The sequence below is a fragment of the Ictidomys tridecemlineatus genome, chromosome 7 (genome assembly GCF_052094955.1).
Source record: "Ictidomys tridecemlineatus isolate mIctTri1 chromosome 7, mIctTri1.hap1, whole genome shotgun sequence".
Classification (NCBI taxonomy): Eukaryota; Metazoa; Chordata; class Mammalia; order Rodentia; family Sciuridae; genus Ictidomys; species Ictidomys tridecemlineatus.
In genome coordinates, this window is record NC_135483.1 from 12,130,757 (window position 1) to 12,149,270 (window position 18,514).

General features: G+C 44.0%; 1 long non-coding RNA gene across 1 annotated transcript in view; it reads right to left on the reverse strand.

Moving 5' to 3' along the window:
• Positions 1-881: 881 nt before the first annotated feature.
• LOC144365404 (uncharacterized) overlaps positions 882-18,514 on the reverse strand; it is a 46,618-nt gene continuing 28,985 nt past the window's right edge. The window contains exons 2-3 of the long non-coding RNA XR_013423788.1: positions 14,438-14,505; positions 882-1,360 (exon numbers count right to left, since the gene is read on the reverse strand). This is a non-coding gene — a long non-coding RNA (uncharacterized LOC144365404). The remainder of the gene's footprint in view (positions 1,361-14,437; positions 14,506-18,514) is intronic.

Genomic DNA, 18,514 nt, shown 5'->3' on the forward strand with positions numbered 1-18,514 from the left:
CACTACAATGACACAGCCACATCAATGTTTATAGCAGTTCAATTCACAATAGCTGAGCTCCGGAGCCCACCTAGAAGCCCTTGAACAAATGAATGGATAAAGAAAATGTGGTATATATATACACACAATGAAATATTACTGAGGCATACAAAAGAATGATTTAATGATTTTGCCAGTAAATAGATGAATCAGGAGACTAGAAGGCTAAGTAAAATAAGCCAATCCCTAAAATCCAAAGGTTGAATGTTCCCTCTGATACACAGATGCTAACACTAAACAAGGGAGGATAAGGAAGAATAGAAGTTCAGTGGATTAGACAAAGGGGAATGCAGGGAATGAAGGGAGGATAGGAATAGGGAAGACAGAAGAATGAAGTGGACATAATTTTGTATGAATAATATGTCAAAATATGCTCTACTATCATGTATATCTAAAAAGAACAATAACAACAAGAAGAAAAGAAACAGTTCAGAATCACCAAAACATAAAAGAATCAGTTGACTGTAAATGTGTGGAGGGGGAAAAGAATATGGCTCCTTTCTGTAGCACCCAGCTTAGATGAAACCGCTGGGTGTCCCGAGAGAATGGGGAAGGCCCTGGATTTGGAGATAGAGGCCTGGATTTGGATTCAACTGAGTTTGGATCAGGCTCTTCTGTCTACCAGATTTGGAATGACCGCTTCCTCTCTACCTGCCTCAGTTTTCCCTCCAACAGAACGGTGGTGCTGAGACTCAAGGTTTCCTTCAGAACAGCAGAGCAAGGGGCTGCGTGGTGGAGAGCCAGCCCTGGAGCCCGAGGACCTGTTGGTTCAGTCCTGGATCCAGTGTTTTCCAGGAGCCAGATTTCCCATTGGAGACATTAAATGTTTCAAGCATTAAAGCATCTGTCTTGAAGTCTTATTTTGGATAATCAATGAGAGACAATGTATGAAGAATTTAATGATAATAAATGATACATAAATGTTACTTAAAAACAAAATGTGTGTTCAATTTTATCTAATTATTTGCCACATTTTGGGATTTAGTGGGCATGTATATTAGGGCAAATGCTGAGAAGAAGATACAACAGGGTCTGTTGACCCAATAATTTCTTGGGCTTTAAGGACAACAAGGCATATTTTCACCTAACAGTTCTGACATTTGTCCTTCAGAGTAGCAGTAACTCTTCTACCAAATCACGAGATAAACTGGATTATATTATGAAATGTCTGAGCATGGTATACAATCAGAGGCTGCTTCCAGCTCAGAATGAGTAATGACTCTAGGTCCGTCAGGAGGGATCTGTTTTTTGAAGAAAACCAAGGCATCGTATCCCTCTCTGCTGCTGAATTCACTCCTTTCAAGTGGGCTTGAGTTTGCACCTATGAAATGAAGAGAATGGTTGAATACTCAGTGATTTTAATGTTTTTAAGTAAATAAACAGTCATGAGAAATATCAAAGCAGAGTTAAAACGGGGGTTTTCTGGATACCTCTGGTCACCCAATGACTTCTCCTCCAGCATCTCCGTGAATCTGCCTGACAGATACCCACCAGGTTGATCTAGATCATCAAAAAGGGCAACTTATGCCCAGGTCAGTGAGTCCATCCAAGAGCCCTGAATCTAAATTGAGTACAGACATTCCTAATAGGTACTAAGATACAAAAGACCATTCTGGATAAAAATGAAATGTAGACCACTGTACAAAAAAGGTTGAGAAATCAGGATGGTTACATAAGTCTATAGGTATCAAATTTAATATATAAAATGAGTGTTAAGTGAAACTAATGTGTCAAGTAACCCTGACAAATATAGATTCTATATACAGGCAGAACTACATCTAAAACATAATAGAGTTAACGATATTAACTTTTGGGAGATACCCAAGAAGTTTGTTGAATAAATAGAAAAATCAATGACTTGATGAATTGATAATTTTATATTAGAATCAATGGCATTATTTTCTTCCTTACCAACAGGCTCTTATTTTTGATAAACATATCCAGCCCTGAGGATTTATGTGTTAGTTCTCTATATCAATAGTTTTGAATTTTTTATTTATAATTCTGATTCCTCCATGGAACTCCAGACATTTGAAATCTCCAAAAAAAAAAAAAAAAAATACAATCCAACAACAGCCCTTTTTCTGGACCCTCTCTCCTTTCTTCAAGACATTTTCCATACGTCTGTTCTGCTTGTCTATTGTTCCATAAAAACAATCCTAAGAGTTGATGACTCTAGATAGCATCTCGTCACGAATCTTTTTACAACTTTTTTTCACAAATCTGTAGTTTGGGAAGAGATTGTTGAGAAAGCTTTGTGTCTGCTTCTCCCTGCATCAGGTGGGCAGTTGGATGAGCAGCCAGATGGTCTGTTATAAGGTGGCTCAATCACTTCACTAGTTGGTGCTGGTTGTTAGGCTCAGCGGGTGCTGGGGACCGGGAGCTCCTGTCTAAAGTGGGTTTTCCATGTGGGCTAGACTTCTTCACAGTATGGAGGCTGGGTTCCCGGGATCTAATCCAAGAAAGAGCCAGGGAGAAACTGTGGAGCCCTTCATGACCTAACCTCCAAGGAAGCCAAACAGCATCATTTCCATAATGCCATTCCACACTCTTTTAGCTAAAGTCACAGAGAGCAGAGCAGATTGGAAGTAGGGAGCCACAGACTGGACCTGTGGGAGTGGCAATGCCCTGGAAGAGATGGAAATATCCGAGCAGCCATTTTTGGAAAACACACTGTGCCACATATTCCAGTCAGAAGGCAAGGACACTGTTATGCTCCCAGCCAGGTGCTCAAGCCAAAAATTCTTTTATTTCTTCACGGGAATATTTGGTTAATCAGAAAATCCTGGCAACTCAAAACATATCACAACCCTGAGGTTGGTTTCATCTTTCGGAAGACCACGACAGTTCAAGTTGCCAGTATCTCTCTCCAAGATGGATTCATCACCACCTTGGGCTCCTACATTGACAGCCAGGGCCAACATGTAAAACCTTCCAATCATATCCTTCCCTGATTAACAAAATCTCCAATGACAAAGCAGACCACAGCCTAGTGATAAAGGGAGCATTTCACCAGGAGTATATAAAAATTTGAAATGTCAACAAATCTAATACCATAAGGACAATATATGAAAATCAGAAACTGGCATAAATTAATAGTTTTACACTCATCAATGCAAAGTTTTTCATAAATTTCTCTTTAAATGATAAATTAGGCAGAGAAAAAAATTAACAGTACATATCTTAAATAATTACTGTTGGATTGGGATACTCCTGCTTTCTATTGATGAGCTCTCCTATCTGAATTGCTTTATCTATGCATATTTTTGTGCACATTAGAAGAGGTAAGAGATCATTACCTTAAATCACCTCTCATACAATAAAGATACATTCCTCCATGTTCATTGCAGTATGTTTTGGGGTAGTGAATATTTTGAAGAAAGAATCAGAATGAAGAAAATGTATTGGGTATTTGCACAATGGATTATATGCAGGTATTTACATGGACAAACGTTACAGATATTGAGGAAGAATGGATGTGATATGATACCATGTGTGCACAGGTTAAAAAGTTGCCGAACAATTTGCAATTATTCAAGGATTCTTACCTATGTCCTCTAAAATATGAGGACAGGTGGAGAAACTGAAGCCACTGAGTTCAGGTGAGGGCTCAGGTCTTAGAAGGGTGGGAGTGAGAAAGAAGTACACTGAGGGAGTCATGAAGAAAGAAAGAGGGACTGAGGATGTTGCTCAATGTTTCTCTTCTTATAAAGCAGTGGTAAGTACATTTTTATTGTATTATTCTGGTACATTTTTGCACATATCAAAAATAGAAAAGAAAGCTAAATTTTAGCTCTAAGCTTAGAAAACCATACTTATACATGTGCACCACACACACACACACACACACACACACACACACACACACACACACACCAGGATTCCCACGATTTCCTTATTCTGGCTAACAAAGCCTGCAGTATAGGACCCCTGCCTCTCTCTCGGGTCCGGCTTCCTACGACCCTTACTTACCAGGCCAGCCCCTCTAGTAGATCAAGTTCTTTTCTGCCTTTGAACATTCTGTGCCTGGGTGTCCATTTTCCTTACCACTCAGAACTCACTTCTCATCCCCTCAAACATCCTCCCCCAACACTGAAGCCGGAGTAGGTGCTGTCTTTCTTATCATTTCTTTCTAACTTGCCTCCCTCCATACTCTGTACATCCATTGAACTTGTAAAGTTCCTTTGGTTGCCTGATGCCTGCTCCCGTCTCCCATGGATCTGAAGCTCCAGGAGAACAGGTTCCTCAACTGCTTGTTTCCCCCACTGGACCCCAGTGTCTGGAAACGATGTCACCCATGGAAGGCAAACCACAACTGCGTGCTCAACTGCTACAGGAATGAATGAGTGAATGAATGCAGGTGGTGTGGTTTAGACACGAGGCGTCGCCCAGCCCAGGTTTGAGAGAAGTAAACCGATGGCATCACCAGAGCCTGCAGCTGATTAGTGCATTGATCCACTTGAGTGAACTCACGTGGTGGGAACTGTCAGCAGTAGGCTGTGGCTGGTTAGAAAGTGAGTGGCTGGGGGCGTGTCTCAGAGGTGTATCATTTGTTCCTGCTGAAGATGTAGTCTCACTCTGCTTCCCGACCGTCACGTCCTGAGCTGCTTCCTTCCTTCCTACTCTTTCACCATGATGTCTTCCTCACCCTGAGCCCAGAGCAATGGAGCCTGCTGCCTGTGAACTGACACCTCTGAAATCGTGAGCCCTAAATAAACCGCTCCTCCGTTGAAATTGCTTTTGTCTGATATTTTGGTTACAGTAGTGAAAAAACTGACAAAAAGAGTAGGCCAGAAAACTACTAGACAAAATGCAGCCTGCCAGTGTTGAGAGTGGATGATAAGTGAGTTCTGAGTTGTAAGGAAAAATGGACATCTTGTATTTTAAGACATTTAAAATACCACTGTATTTTAAATTTTAAGAGTTCATATTCTAGTTGGTTATGTCTTAGCACTGGATTCTTACAAAGGACGCTTTTGTGGCTTTTTCTAATTGGTTAAGATGATAGAGGGCTTTCAGCCAGGTGAGACACAAACATCATCAACAGACCACTGAGAACACTCCATGGAAAATCATCTGGTACTACCACTCTACATGCACTTTATCTTTGGGAATATATTCCCTGTCCCATGTATTTGTCATTGAGTAATAAAGGTAATTTCTAAAGAAATATAGAGGCTGTATCTTAAGGAAGGACTGACTATATGCTATGAAATTTCTAGTTCTTGATCTCTATAAAAGCTCACACCTTTCAGTCATTTTCTAGCTATCTGTCTGCCTCAAAGCATACTTTACATTCAAGCCATCTAAGAAAGTTGATTACTTTTCTAAGACTAAGGAAATGGCCAGTAAATGATTCCACGTCCTGGGAGAATGAGAGCCACTATTCCATAATAACCTTTTAGTTAAATAAATTCTTAAGAGCTCACCTTAATCTTTCAAAGTTAGTATTTTATGTTGTCTTCAACCAAATTTCCTAGTTTTAGTAATGGTCCTGTATGCGGTAGCTGTAAGACCTTAGGAAAGCTACTTAACCTCTCTGTGCAAAATGAAGGGTGGTTGTGAAGATTAAAAGAGCAACTGCAGCTGGTGGTGGCACACTTCTGAAATCCCAGAGGTTCAAGAGGCTGAGGCAGGAGGATTGCAAGTTCAAAGTCAGCCTCAGCAACTTAGTGTGGCCCTAACCAACTCAGGGAGACTGTCTCCAAATCAAAACTAAAAAGGGGTGGGATGTAAGCACCCCTAGATTCAATCTCCAGTACAAAAAAAAATACAAAAAATAAAGCCCTACTGTGTGTAAAGCACTTAGATCATTTATCTGAACATGGTAAATACCATTTATGGTCAGCCAAAAAATTCCTCCCCTATTCATTTGCATGTTGACTTTGACCTTGGTGGTCACAAGAAAGAATTGACCTCTTCAAACATGTTTCACTTAAGATTATAAAAAATCTGCCTGAATGTCTTCTCATCTCTGTTTACCCCAGGTTTAAGATAGCTTTCCTTGATAACAGCAATAATATCTGAGGACAAATTGTGGTTGCATGCTTTGTGGTAAGTAATTTCTTTTATAATTTTCCAGTGAATTTTCAATTATTTTGACAAGGGTGGCTAAGGACACCACGGATCTGACCTCACAACAACTCTCTCCTGTGGCCTCTCCTCACAGGTTAGCTTGCCCTCTGGGCGATTCACCTGTTTTTGAAAAACTCCTTCCAGATTGTGTGCCTCCCCCCAGTAGAGGTGGATGGAAAGGACTGAGATGCTGAAGTATTCGTCCTATCAGAAAACTGAGTTTTGTTATATAATCACTTCTACACTTTCTAATTAGTGGTCATCTCCTCTGGCATAAAACATTTTGCATTTTTATGCCATTTACTCATCTAATGAATAGTGAAAATTAGGTATACAACTTTAGAGCAAAAATGTCGTGTCCCTTCTTAAGGATTTCAACATCTAGTGGGAGATAGAGACAGCAGAGCCGAGCTGGACTGGGGGAGAGCGAGGGAGAGCGAGAGAGAGTGAGAGAAAGAGAGAATTTAATGTAGGAAAACAAGCGCTAGGACAAAGAGCACAGTAGGGACTTTACGTGGGTCCGTAGGTGCAGAAGAGGGGCAGGTAATCTGACTTTTGGCTGAAGCAGGATCAAGGTGTCAACAGACAGAGCATCAGTGGAACCCACAGGAGCTGAGTGCCCAAGGATAGGGGAGACGGAATCCATGCCAACAGAAGGGTCATGGTGTGGACCTGAAGTGTTCCCCCAAAGCTCCTGTGTTGATGCAGAATGTGAAGTGATGGGCCGTGAGAGCTGTAGCCTAATCGGTCCATCCTCCTTTGAGTGACTGGCCATGATGTTGACCAGTGGGGCCTGGTGGAAGGAGGTGGGTCCCTGGCAGTGGGCCCCGGTAGGGTGGTTCTTCCCGGAACCCCCTCCTGTCTCTTCCTCAGTCTCTCTGTCTCTCTCTGTCTGGGTCTCTTTCTGTCTCTGTCTCTGTCTCTGTCTCTGTCTCTCTCTCTCTCTCTCTCTCTCTCTCTCTCTGTGATTCCTGGCTGCCATGTCCCCAGCTGTTTTCTTCCACTGGCCCTTTTCTCATGATGCGCGGCCTCACCTTAAGCCCAGAGCAATGCATTAGGCCAGATATAAACAGAGACCTCTGAAATCATGAGCCTCAACTAAACTTTTTCTCCTCTACCTTGTTCTTGTCAGGTTATTTGTCACGGAGAAGAAAAGAGCTGACTAAAGCATATAGTCTTGCAAAGTTATTTATTCTCCTTAAACTTAAATTCCCTCTAACTAGTCTAATACCTACCTCTGGAGGTCAGAGAATTAAATGAGATTATATAGTTCCCTTAGGTCAGTTCCCCTCGAATCAGAGCTGAGACAGGGATTTTTATTCATGTAATTGACAGAATGTGTTCTCTCAGGAGAAGCTGACAAGAGGGTGAGGAAAGCAATTAGAGAGGGCAGGAGAGCCACATAAGAGCGGACTTTCAGGTGAGAGCTAACTTCAGCCTGATTCTCAGGGGTGCTCGGGAACATAGACCACAGCATCTGTTGTGCCTGAGGTTCAAGACAGGAGAGGAGGTCACAATGCAGCATAATCCCGGGGACTCCAAGAGGTGGCTTCACAAGACCTAGAAAAATTCTGGAAAAGTCCTGAGCTAAAACGCCCACAGCAGTTGGGGGTTGGGAACAACAGTACGTGGGGTGAGAGGAGTCCCAGTCCTGGACAGACACCAGCACCGTGTGTGATCACAACGATCAAATGGGGTCCAGAGGAAACAGGAAATTGCAAATCAGTGGAGCTGACGGGAGTAAAGCGTCAGACAGGGGGTGGGCAGGGTGCTCAAACACTGTGTGCCAACCAAGGTGAAGAGCCTTCCTGGGGATGGGGTCATTGGCTGAGCTTTGCAGGATAAGTTGGGGGCCACAGTTCAAATGTGGTCGTGCACGGGAAGGATTTGACCAGGAGCATCATCCAAAATAAACTCCCTTGCTGCGTGCTCCCACCTGACAGGGAGGCCGTTGGTGGTTTCTACTGGAGAAAGTTAAGAATTTGCCTTCTGAGTGTCATTAGGCTATAGCATGACAAACCGAGATTTGATGTGGTGAATCGAGGATGAAGCTCACTCTTCCCAGGCAACCATCCAAACACTTGAGCACATTGCAAACGTGTGGATTGATTTCAGTGTGTGCTGGGAACAGCTCCAAACCAGCTTTCAGCAGACTGTAGCATCGAGATGAAGCACAAAGCAAAAGACACAGATTGAGCTGACCCTGAAAGAGGGAGCAGATGTACTATTCTTGGAGGGTGTGGCCATTTGACTTTTTAGGGGTCCCTCAGGCAAATCTGTAGACTGGGAACATCTGATATTTCAAATAGTGGGAAGGGGACAGAACCTCTTGCTAAAACGTCAGCTCTTCTATGGATAAAGTTGTGACACTTTAGAAATGAGAGCAAGAGGGAGGGAGATTAACTTCAGTCTTCAATGCTTCCAGCTGAGAAAAGGGCATTGATTCATCCACAAGATTGCTAATAGCAGGTGTCTTCCGCAATTTATGCCAACAAACAAAGTTGTGTGGGGCCCTAATCCTTCTCCATCTGTTCTACAACAGGGAATAGCAACAGGAGAGGTTGTGAATACTTCTAGAACTTCCAGATCCTTCCCTCTGGCATGTGGAAGCCACACTCGCCTGTCACTCAATTGGCCTCTCAAAGACAGTGGCCCTAGTGGGGATTCAGGCTCCTGGGCTGAGTGTCTCATAGCTCTTGTCCCTGGTGGTGATGAGGCTTCCTAGACCTGGGAGGAAGTGGGGGAGTGAAGCATATCTCTCAGGAGGAACATAATGGAAAATCCCTCTGTTCCTCCCCCATCTGCTTCCATGGAATTGTAATTCGGTGTTCTCCTGAAAGAAGTCTCCAGGACTGGTCAGAAGTCTGGGGAAGAGCAGGCTTGAATAATTTGCACAGAAACAGCAATAAGTTGAGTACATGCAACTGGAAGGTATTTATGGAGGTCATTTTATTGGTCAGGCATGGTGCTTTCTACGAATCTGAACTTCCAGACATATTTTGGAACTTGAGAAAGAACATCAGTTAAGAATTCAAATGATTAAAATGCAGTTTAACTGATCGACTGTGTTCACCACAGACAAGAAAGATCTCTGGGACATTAGTTCTTCCTGATCAGCAAAACCGGCAAGTGTAACAGGAAGAACACTCGACACAAGTTCATGGGGCCTGGGTGCCCTCCATGTTCGTGAATTGCCTGTGAGTCTCTAGGTACCTTTCTTGTCTTCTTCTTCTCTTCATTTGTAGCATGAGGGGCACATCCTCATTTCCAACCCTACACACTTGCTGTGACTATTACATTTGATGATTTTGAAAGTACTACATGAATGTAGTTTTTCTTTAATTTTTATTATTATCATCATTATTATTATTATGAAGAAACCCATAAGATGCAAGGAGACATACGGCACACAAATTGCCTCTCAGGAGGTAGGTTCTGGGAAGTGAGCCACTGACATGGCATTTAAGCTGGGCCTTTGAAGAAGAGGTACCTTTCACAGTTCAAATGAGAGAGCTTATTTATTTTACTTCCTCAGTGAAGACTGTTGTAAAAGAGAAGCTACCAAAAACTGGACTGAAATAAGAATGATTTATTATCATAGGGTTCAGGAACTGGGAAGTCTGAAATTAAGAGACTGGCAGAGGCCAGCTATCTCTGAAGGTTCTGAGGGAAGAGCCGTCCTTGGCAATCCTGGGACTGCAGGGGCACCCATCCAATCTGCCTCCGTGGTCACAGGGCATTCTATCTGCGAGTCTCTGTTCACTCTCTGTCATTTTATAAGAGCGCTGGTCATGGGGGCACGGTGGTGCATGCCCATAATCCCAGTGGCTTGGGATGTTGAGGCAGGAGGATCTCAATTCAAAGCCAGCCTCAGCAACTTAGTGAGACCCTGTATCTAAATAAAATATAAAAAATGGGCTTGAGATGTGGCTCAGTGGTTAAGCACCCCTGGGTTCAATCCCTAGTACCAAAAAAAAAAAAAATGTAATCACTGGGTTAGGGCCCACCCTAATCTCAGATGACCCCACTTTAACCTATTTATATCTTCAAAGATGGTCCCTAAATAAGATCACCTTCACAGGCAGGTATGGGGCACTAGGATTTGAACATATTGGGGAGGGGCACATAATTCAACCCACAACATTATGAGAGCAAAAATTCAGGGGAAGGGGTCACAAAGCCTCTTCAGAGAGCTAGTAAACCACTATGAACACAGAAGGAAAGCGGTGGATGGGTACAGAGGAACAATAAGAGAATGGATTTGTAGTCAAAGAGCAAGTACCAGGCAAGGAGCTGGGTGTGCCGAGATGCACAAGGCCACATCTCTGCGTTGCAGACATTTTGTGTAGTTCATCAAACCCTTTTGTCCAGATAACTGGAAAAGAGGTCGCCGGTGCTCTCATGGACTGTGATACACAGGATGGCTATGTTCTGGGGAGACCACACCTCTGCTCTCTGCTTTATCCATCATGGACTGCTTAGAAACTAGAGTAATTTCTGACACATAGCAGATGTTCAGCCAATATTGTTGAATAGATGAATGGACATCTGCTTTGGCAGATGGAAAAATCAAATGAGAGAGCGAAGTATTGAGGGAAACACACCACGGATGATAACACTGGTGTACACCTGGCCTGCGGGAAGCCAGAGACTCTCTTTTCTGGACCACGTCACTGCTTTTTGAGGTTCCTCTTAACTCTGGACAGTTTACAGTCCTGGCCTTTACAGGAAGCTGGAACTCCACTCAGATGCTCATGTCCTCCTTCCAGAGAGAGTGAGGCAGGGTTGCTCGTGAGACATGTCATTTAACAGAGCAGTGGCTTGATCTGGCTCCACTTCCTCAAATGACATGCTCACTTTCTCCCACAGATGTTAGGCAGAGCCTAGAGGACATAGTGACATTTGGCATCTGCAAAAGGCCATTGTAATTCCTCCGTCACAGGCAATGCCAATCATCCTTTAATATCCATTTAAAATAGTGCCATAGCCTGACCTTCTGCCCATGGAGATAAACAGATTCAGCAGGATGGGTTTGCCCCAGGCATTCATTACTGAGTTGGGAGATAAAATGGAATTCAGGTTTCACAGATTCTCAGGATCCAAAGGAAACTTAAAGTTCATCTGATTTTATTCCTTATAAACAATGCTTGAAGCATCACCCCCATTACCCTTGCACAACCACATACACACATTCATGCAGACATACAAATAGATACATGCTCATTTGAAAGATTTTTTTCAAATACTCAGCCTATGGACATAACCATACCCAAAATCTTGAACTTGGGACTTTGAAGGCACCGACAGAATTTTATTTGTCCAGATAAGAATAGTTCTTATAAAAAGAGAAATTGAATATTTAAACCATTGGTGGGAAAGCCTTACTGCTGGATAAAATATAAATGATGTGTTGTGTGTCCTTTTACATTTAGATGCTATTTGGTGGATAATCATAATCTTAATTTGCTATTTTTTTTTTACATTTATCTTTGTGATATGGTTTGTAAAGAGCAGAAGATAATAATAAACTCTCCCTGCTGCCAAGAGCTAACGTCACCATCTCTCTCTTGTTTGCAATGATAGAAAGACAAATTGCACTAAATATTTGGACTGGCTGGTAGCTTTGATGGATCCTAGTCTTCCAGTTCTGCAGAGAGCAAGAAACTAACAAAGAAAGAATTCAATTGGACTTATTTAGGCCAAACTAAGAAAGCCATGTCCGCCCAGTTCAAAACGCCACCAGAGTTTGCTATGGCTGCTCCATTTCAGAGAGAAAGCAACTCTCAGCAAGATTTCCACAGGCAGCAGAGAAGCCAGGCTGAGCCCTCATCTTCAAATGGCATCTGGAGCATTTATGTTCTGACATTTTATTAGGACAATTAAAGGTGCAAACTCCTTGTTATTTAAATGAGAGGCACTTTGTTTTAAGCAAAAAGGGCTAGTTCTGTAAAGGGAAGAAAGAGTTCAAGAGCAAATACCAGGTATCAGCTAAGAGTTTTGCTAAGACATTTGTGCTGTGACAGATCACTAAGAACCTTGAGTTCCAACTCAGTCCCAATGGCTGAAGAGAGTCATTCAACAGTTTTGAATAACAGCATGACATGTTCAGATCTGTGACTTGAAAATGTCATTTTGACCACAGTCTGTAGGGCACTGGGAAGTGGATATTCTTGTATTGTGGAAACCACAGGGAAAAAGGGACAGTTTTCAAATATGTTGAAGACTTAGGATGGGTAGGATTTTCTAGCTATTTGAATGTGGGATATGGTATGTGAAAATAGGGAACTTAGAATATCCCAAGTCCTAGCCAGGCAACTGGACAGGTGATCATGGTTTTTATGAAGAGCAGTAAAGAAGAGAAGCCTGTCAACATAATGAGTCTGGCAGGAAAGTGTTTCACCCATGGTCTTTGTGTGACTTCTGGTAGTAGATGCCCCAGGGACCCTGGATTGAAGATAGGCACATGCAGTGGTCAGCAGAGTCATGACACTCAGAGCTGATGTATGGATGAGGTCTCAGGGCCACCCACAGCTAGGAGGATCTAGGTCAGAACAGACTCTCCCAGTAGGTAAGCAGAGGAGTGGGATCCAGGGAGGAGGAGTTCGCAGAAGTAGTCGCAGATAAAAACAGGAGACTGTGGTAGATGCAGATAGTGAAAGAGACAACAAGAAACAAAAGGTCAGCAGTTTCAAATGCTAAAGACACAACAAATACGAAAAAAAGTCACAACTGATAAACCCAAACCCAAATCTGCTTCCTCTTTGATGTATCCTGTCTTATTAAATAATAACTTCACTTTACTCTGAGTTCATGACCCAAAGCAAGAAACCATCTTTACTCTTCTCCCTGCACATCTGTCTTACAATCAATGAGAAAATTCTGCTTCCTCTAACTTCAAAATATATGCATAACTCAACCATCTCTCCCAAGCCTCACTGCCCCCATCCCATCCAGACCCTGTCTTCTTTTACCTGGACCCCATGGTCATCTCCCCATTGGTCTGCAGGTTTCCATGTGGACTCCACCACAGTCTGTTCTTCAGCTCAAGTTTTGCTTGAAAATGCAAATTTTAATATACTGCACCATTTTGAAACCCCAGAAGCTTCTTTGCACAATTTGAATCAATTCCATTACTCTTCCCATGGCTGACAGGGCTTCCTGATGTACTCCAGTCCTGGTGATTGCCCAGCCTCTTTTCTTACCACTCTGCGCCTTCTTGCCTCTGCTCCTCCCACAACAGCTTCCTTCCTGGAACATGAGCTCACTTGCTGGGTTAGGCTTTGAGCTTTCCCCATGCTGAGGTGCAAGTGCACCCACATGTCCAAATGGTTCACAGTATATTTTGTTGGTTGATATGCATTCATTATGTCATTACAGAAAAGCCCTCTTCCCCAAGTCATCATCTCCCTATTTTGCTTTATTTTTGCTTTGTTTTCTTTATAACACTCATTGTGTATATATAGTATGGATATATCTATCTACCTCTTTCTATAATATATCTATCGATCTCATGCCACGAGGATGTCAGGGTTGTTTTGTTTTGGGAGATGGTACTGGAGATTAAACCCAGCGGCACTCAATCACTGAGGCACATCCCCAGCCCTATTTTGTGTTTTGTTTAGAGAGAGGGTCTTACAGAGTTGCTTAGCTCCTCGTCTTTGCTGAGGCTGGCTTTGAACTCGTGATTCTCCTGTCTCAGCCTTCGAGCCACTAGGATTACAGGCCTGCACCACCGAGCCCTGTGAGAATGTCAGTTTTTGAGGGCATGGCTGGTTTCTATTTTGTTCATTGCTGAAATTTCCACCATGGGGCATGGGATTGGTCAATCCCCAGGCCACATGGAAAAGGAAAGGGAACAGTGCGTCCCCCTGAGAGAAAGCTGAGGGGTAACTCTCAAGGGAGATCCTCACTTTGTGAGATCTAAGACTTGAACAATTGTGTGTGAAAAATGAGTACAAAACCGAATACGATTGAATATGATTGTTGATTTGATGGCATGGGAAATGCCCGTCTGATGTAACATGCTCTGAAACTTTAACATAGTAGTGTCCTGGCACATCAAACGCTGGGAAGAGAAACAAACAAGCAGAACCCTAGAAGTCCCTGCAAGGCACTGAGAACGAAGTGACTATGTGGATCAACTGCCCAGGGCTGCAGGAGAGCAGGGCTCGCTGACGTGGAGAAGGACGGCGTCAGTCAGCCTTGACCGTGCTCCCCTCTTTTCAGCTGAACACATTTCCTGCTCAGTTCAGGAATTTGCAGAGTGATTATTCAGCCAGGAAGAGAGGAATGCAGAATTTGTTCTTAAGCTTTCTGTTCTTACCATTGTCTGCAGCTTGCTCTGAAGAGACTTGTGGAAAGAACAGCTGTGTGTCCCCAGTACAGCTAATCCTTTTGGGGGAAAAAAAAAAAAAGTTACATAACATAAATGTGTTCAGCTTTATCCTCTCCTCCTCCATAATTTAAAACATCCCACAGAATGCCAAGTTTGGGTGGGGTGTGAATATTAATGACTGCTTCCTGCACTATACATCCTGCATCGCAAGGAGGGGAGTGAGTTCATCCAAAGCCCTGGGAATGAGGTGGCAGGACAACTGAACGTGCTCACGTGGCGCAGAGGAACTCGGCCCTAGGCTTCCGAGCACTTCCGTCCTGGTCAGCTTGTGAGATGCTGCCTCCGGGTGCATGTTTAGAAGTCAGTGAACATCATCCCCCAGAGGTCAGGGGAGGCTGCAAGGGTATCCCTCCAGGGAGCTGGGGAGGTGGCCAAGAAAGGAACCAACGTGGGCCAAGAAGGAGGGCTGCCCGGTGGGCTTTGGCCCTCTGCAATAACGCCTGGTGATACAAGTGTCTTTTGTGTTTGCAATGTTTTTTCTGAGCTCCCTGGGATTAGGGAACCCAGTGTCGCAGACTTATGAAGAACAGATTTCAGGGGTCCTCTGGGCCAACTTCCTTGTGTAACCCAAGAACAAAGTGAGGTGTCATGGCAGTGGCCTTATATACGACATGTCAGCTGTTTGCCAGGCAACGGGTTTGATGCTTTTTATACAATATTTCTAATACTCAGAGGAACCCTTTCCTCAGGTAGACTTTACAACCCTGCTTTAAAGTAGAAAATAAAAAACAAAATAAAAAAATCCATAAACTCAGAAGGCACAAGGAGAGTGAATGTCAGACGTGGTATTCCGCCCCTCATCTATCTGACCCTAACCGTAGGACGAGATTTCCCCTCAAGATATCTTAATTTTTATTATTGGGATCATCATTAGTATTGATTGGTGGTTTGTTAAAGGCAGTGTGTGTGTGTGTGTGTGTGTGTGTGTGTGTGTGTGTGTGTAAGAATAGATGAGAAAACTGTTTTTCTGATCAGACAAGAACTTGGCCCAAGGTTATTCATCAATATTTCACATTTGAACCCAGCCTATTCCAGTGATGAGAAGTTCCCTGCTCTGCACGTGCCTGCTCGTGGGTGATGTTGAGCTTTGCAACCTAGGACTTGGCGATGTGGACAGCTGCCCCTCACTGGCCAGCAGCCTGCAGGTAGAACTGCGCAGTGTCACCAGGTAGCTAAGTAGAGGACACCTTCCCCTTGCCTGATGATTCCACAGCAGCTCCCTCTGCACAGGACCAGTGGGACCCGAAACCCTTTGTGCCCCAGCCCCACATCATGGCTGACCGCCCCGTGGGGAGTCACCTCAGCTGTGGGGTGGACGTGTGGCCAATCCCACGAGCTGGCTTCCTTTCCACTGTCCTGATTGTTAGCTCTGTGGTGGTGGCCAAGGAATCGACTGCCTCAGCATTTAAATTTGAAAGTGCACATTAGAGCCCCACAGGCCCTGGCCCAGGAACGCACGGCTCCGTCCGTCCTGCACTTCATGTTCATCCAGCACAAGCCCACAATGAGGGCGACGCAGGGCTCCCTGGACGTCCTGGGTAAAAGGAGTTGATACATGAAACCCCAGAGAGAAACGTGACGTGGTTTGAAGTGCAGAATCTTGGTCGATACATTTTCAGTCACCTCCCTCCAAAGGGGTGGTTTGAGATAAAAATGGCAACCCACTTGAGAAACGCTTGTGTTGGTTTGGTAAGGGAGCCAGTCCAGACGTTCCACAAGTTTGTGGAAGAAAAACTAGATTTTCAGGTCCTTGAGGCTTGGGTTTAAATTCCCATTTCAAAAGAATACAAGATGAAAGGACCCTACTAGCTAATTTTAGAGAAGCTATTTCATCCCCTTGATTGACTCAAACTGGGAAGAGGGACAGGGAATTGAGAAAGAATTGAGGTCTTCCCTTTAAAACCAGCTAGGCCCGTGGAGCCAGCTCAGGCTGTGTTTTCCTTCCTCAGCATTTAAGGCAGGATATTTCATGACTAGAACTGGGGAGCATTTTGCTGTCTCAGAAAACAAAGATCCTCTTATATATCTGGGGTAATGAATGAATTGACAGATGGTACAGAAACCCTCCTGTACATCTGACTTTGCCTTCTTCGTCTCTAAGATTGGAAGAGAGAACAAGAGAATGTAAAGGGAAACTCACTTAGAAACCAGGCAGCTGCAGTCCTTGGGAAGCAGAGGTATGTGAACATTACTGTTGGTTCAAGGTCAGGTCACTGGTTAGTGGCTGAGGCAGGACCTGTGCGAGCTGTGGAGCTCTGAATCCAAATTCATTGTTTTTGCCTTTTTCTTTAGACCAACAGGTTCAACAAATATTGGTTGAATGTCTACATCATTATTGGAAAATATACTTTTAAAAAGCCAGGAAAGATTTGAAGATCTGGACTCTGAAGACTTTGCTGATGGAAGCAGCCCTTCGGACAGGCCAGAACCTGCACCAGGGAGGCAGTGCCTCTCCGGCATTTGGAAGGGCTGCCTTGGCAAACCCAGCCATGCTGCTGGAGAGACCAGGGCGGAAAGCCTCCAGCCACCACTGCTGAGAAGGAGCCAGCAGCAGCTGTCCCTCTGACACCTGACACTGCGGTATTGAGGATGGAGAGGAACAGTCCAAACCAGACCTCCCTGTCTTGACTGCTTGGAATACCAGCTCCCTTTATGACTCTGGGGCCCAAAGTCTAGGGCCTCTAGAGCTGTCCAAGGAAAGGTATCCAGAAAGCCTCAGAGGCTGCAAAAGCAGGCAACCCAAAGTGGGGGGCCTTCCTTCATTTGTGTACCCCCTCCTGCCTTCCATTGAAATATGTCAATCCAATCAGTAACCCCCTCCTGAGTGAACTCAGGTCACCCTCATCCCCCAGGCTGCCTTCTCCCTGTGCTCCCACCTGCTGTGCTCCTCTCCCACATCATTTTATTCTGTCCCTTAAATCAGCCCCAGGGTACCTTATTGCAAGCTGCTTTTGCAGCCTCTGGAGGTCTTGTCCTCTCTGCCTGGGACAGTCCCTCTCCTTCACCTCCCCTGCCCTCTGCTTCCCTAGCACCCAACGCTCTATACATTGCTTCTTTCAGAAAGTCTTCTCCACACCTCAATGAGCTCCGTGCTCCCTTTGACCTCAGGATACTCCCGTGGCTACCCTAACAGAACTGATGACACCATGTTGTTGTTCTCCGTTTAGCTTACTTTCTCCTTGAGTGACCTCAGGGACTCTGTGTTTGGATTAACGTTTCCAGATCTCATCCTGCTTTCAACACAGCACAGATCCTTGCTAGTCACTTAGTGGATAACTAACAATTCCTAGTATTTACTAAACATTTACTATGTGGCCATCACTGTATAAAAACATTAAGAACATTATGACATTATCCTTAATTCCTAGAAAAATCTTTAAAGAAAATGGCTTTATGGTCTCTGTTTAATAGATGGGAAAATTTAGGCCAGGAGTCTTTAGAAACTCACTCAGAGCTACGTGATTGCCTAGGAGTGAGGAGATCAAAAACATGGAAGTTTGCCCTGGTAGCCCCATTCTTACCCATCTGCCGACTCCTGGAAACACAGGGCTCTTACCTGCTGTGTTTATTTTCCCCATCAGCTCTGTGACTACTCTGAGATTTGAGACAAAAGGAACAGTGCACCGGAAGAGATCCCTGTCAGCACCAACATACTATCGCTGTATGTCTTGACATTGGGGGTAGAGTGTGATAGGGGCACAAACAGATGCTTCTCGGGCATCTTCTCATTAATAGACATGTATCTGGTGTCTCAGCTCCCAGGCACCCATTGTAGTGAAGAGCATATCCCATTCTACTCGTGATGATTTCTGGGAAATCAAAATGTGTTATCAAGTCAAGCTCCAGGGATTCTTTTGCCTTGCAATTCTGGGCAGTTAACAATAACCCTCCATGCCATGTTTGTGAGAGTCCACACCCAAAAGGGAGACTTTATGGTGTTTATCAGGGTAGAGGACATATAGGGGTAATAGCATGTCAGAAGAAGAGAGAAAATTCGATTTAGTC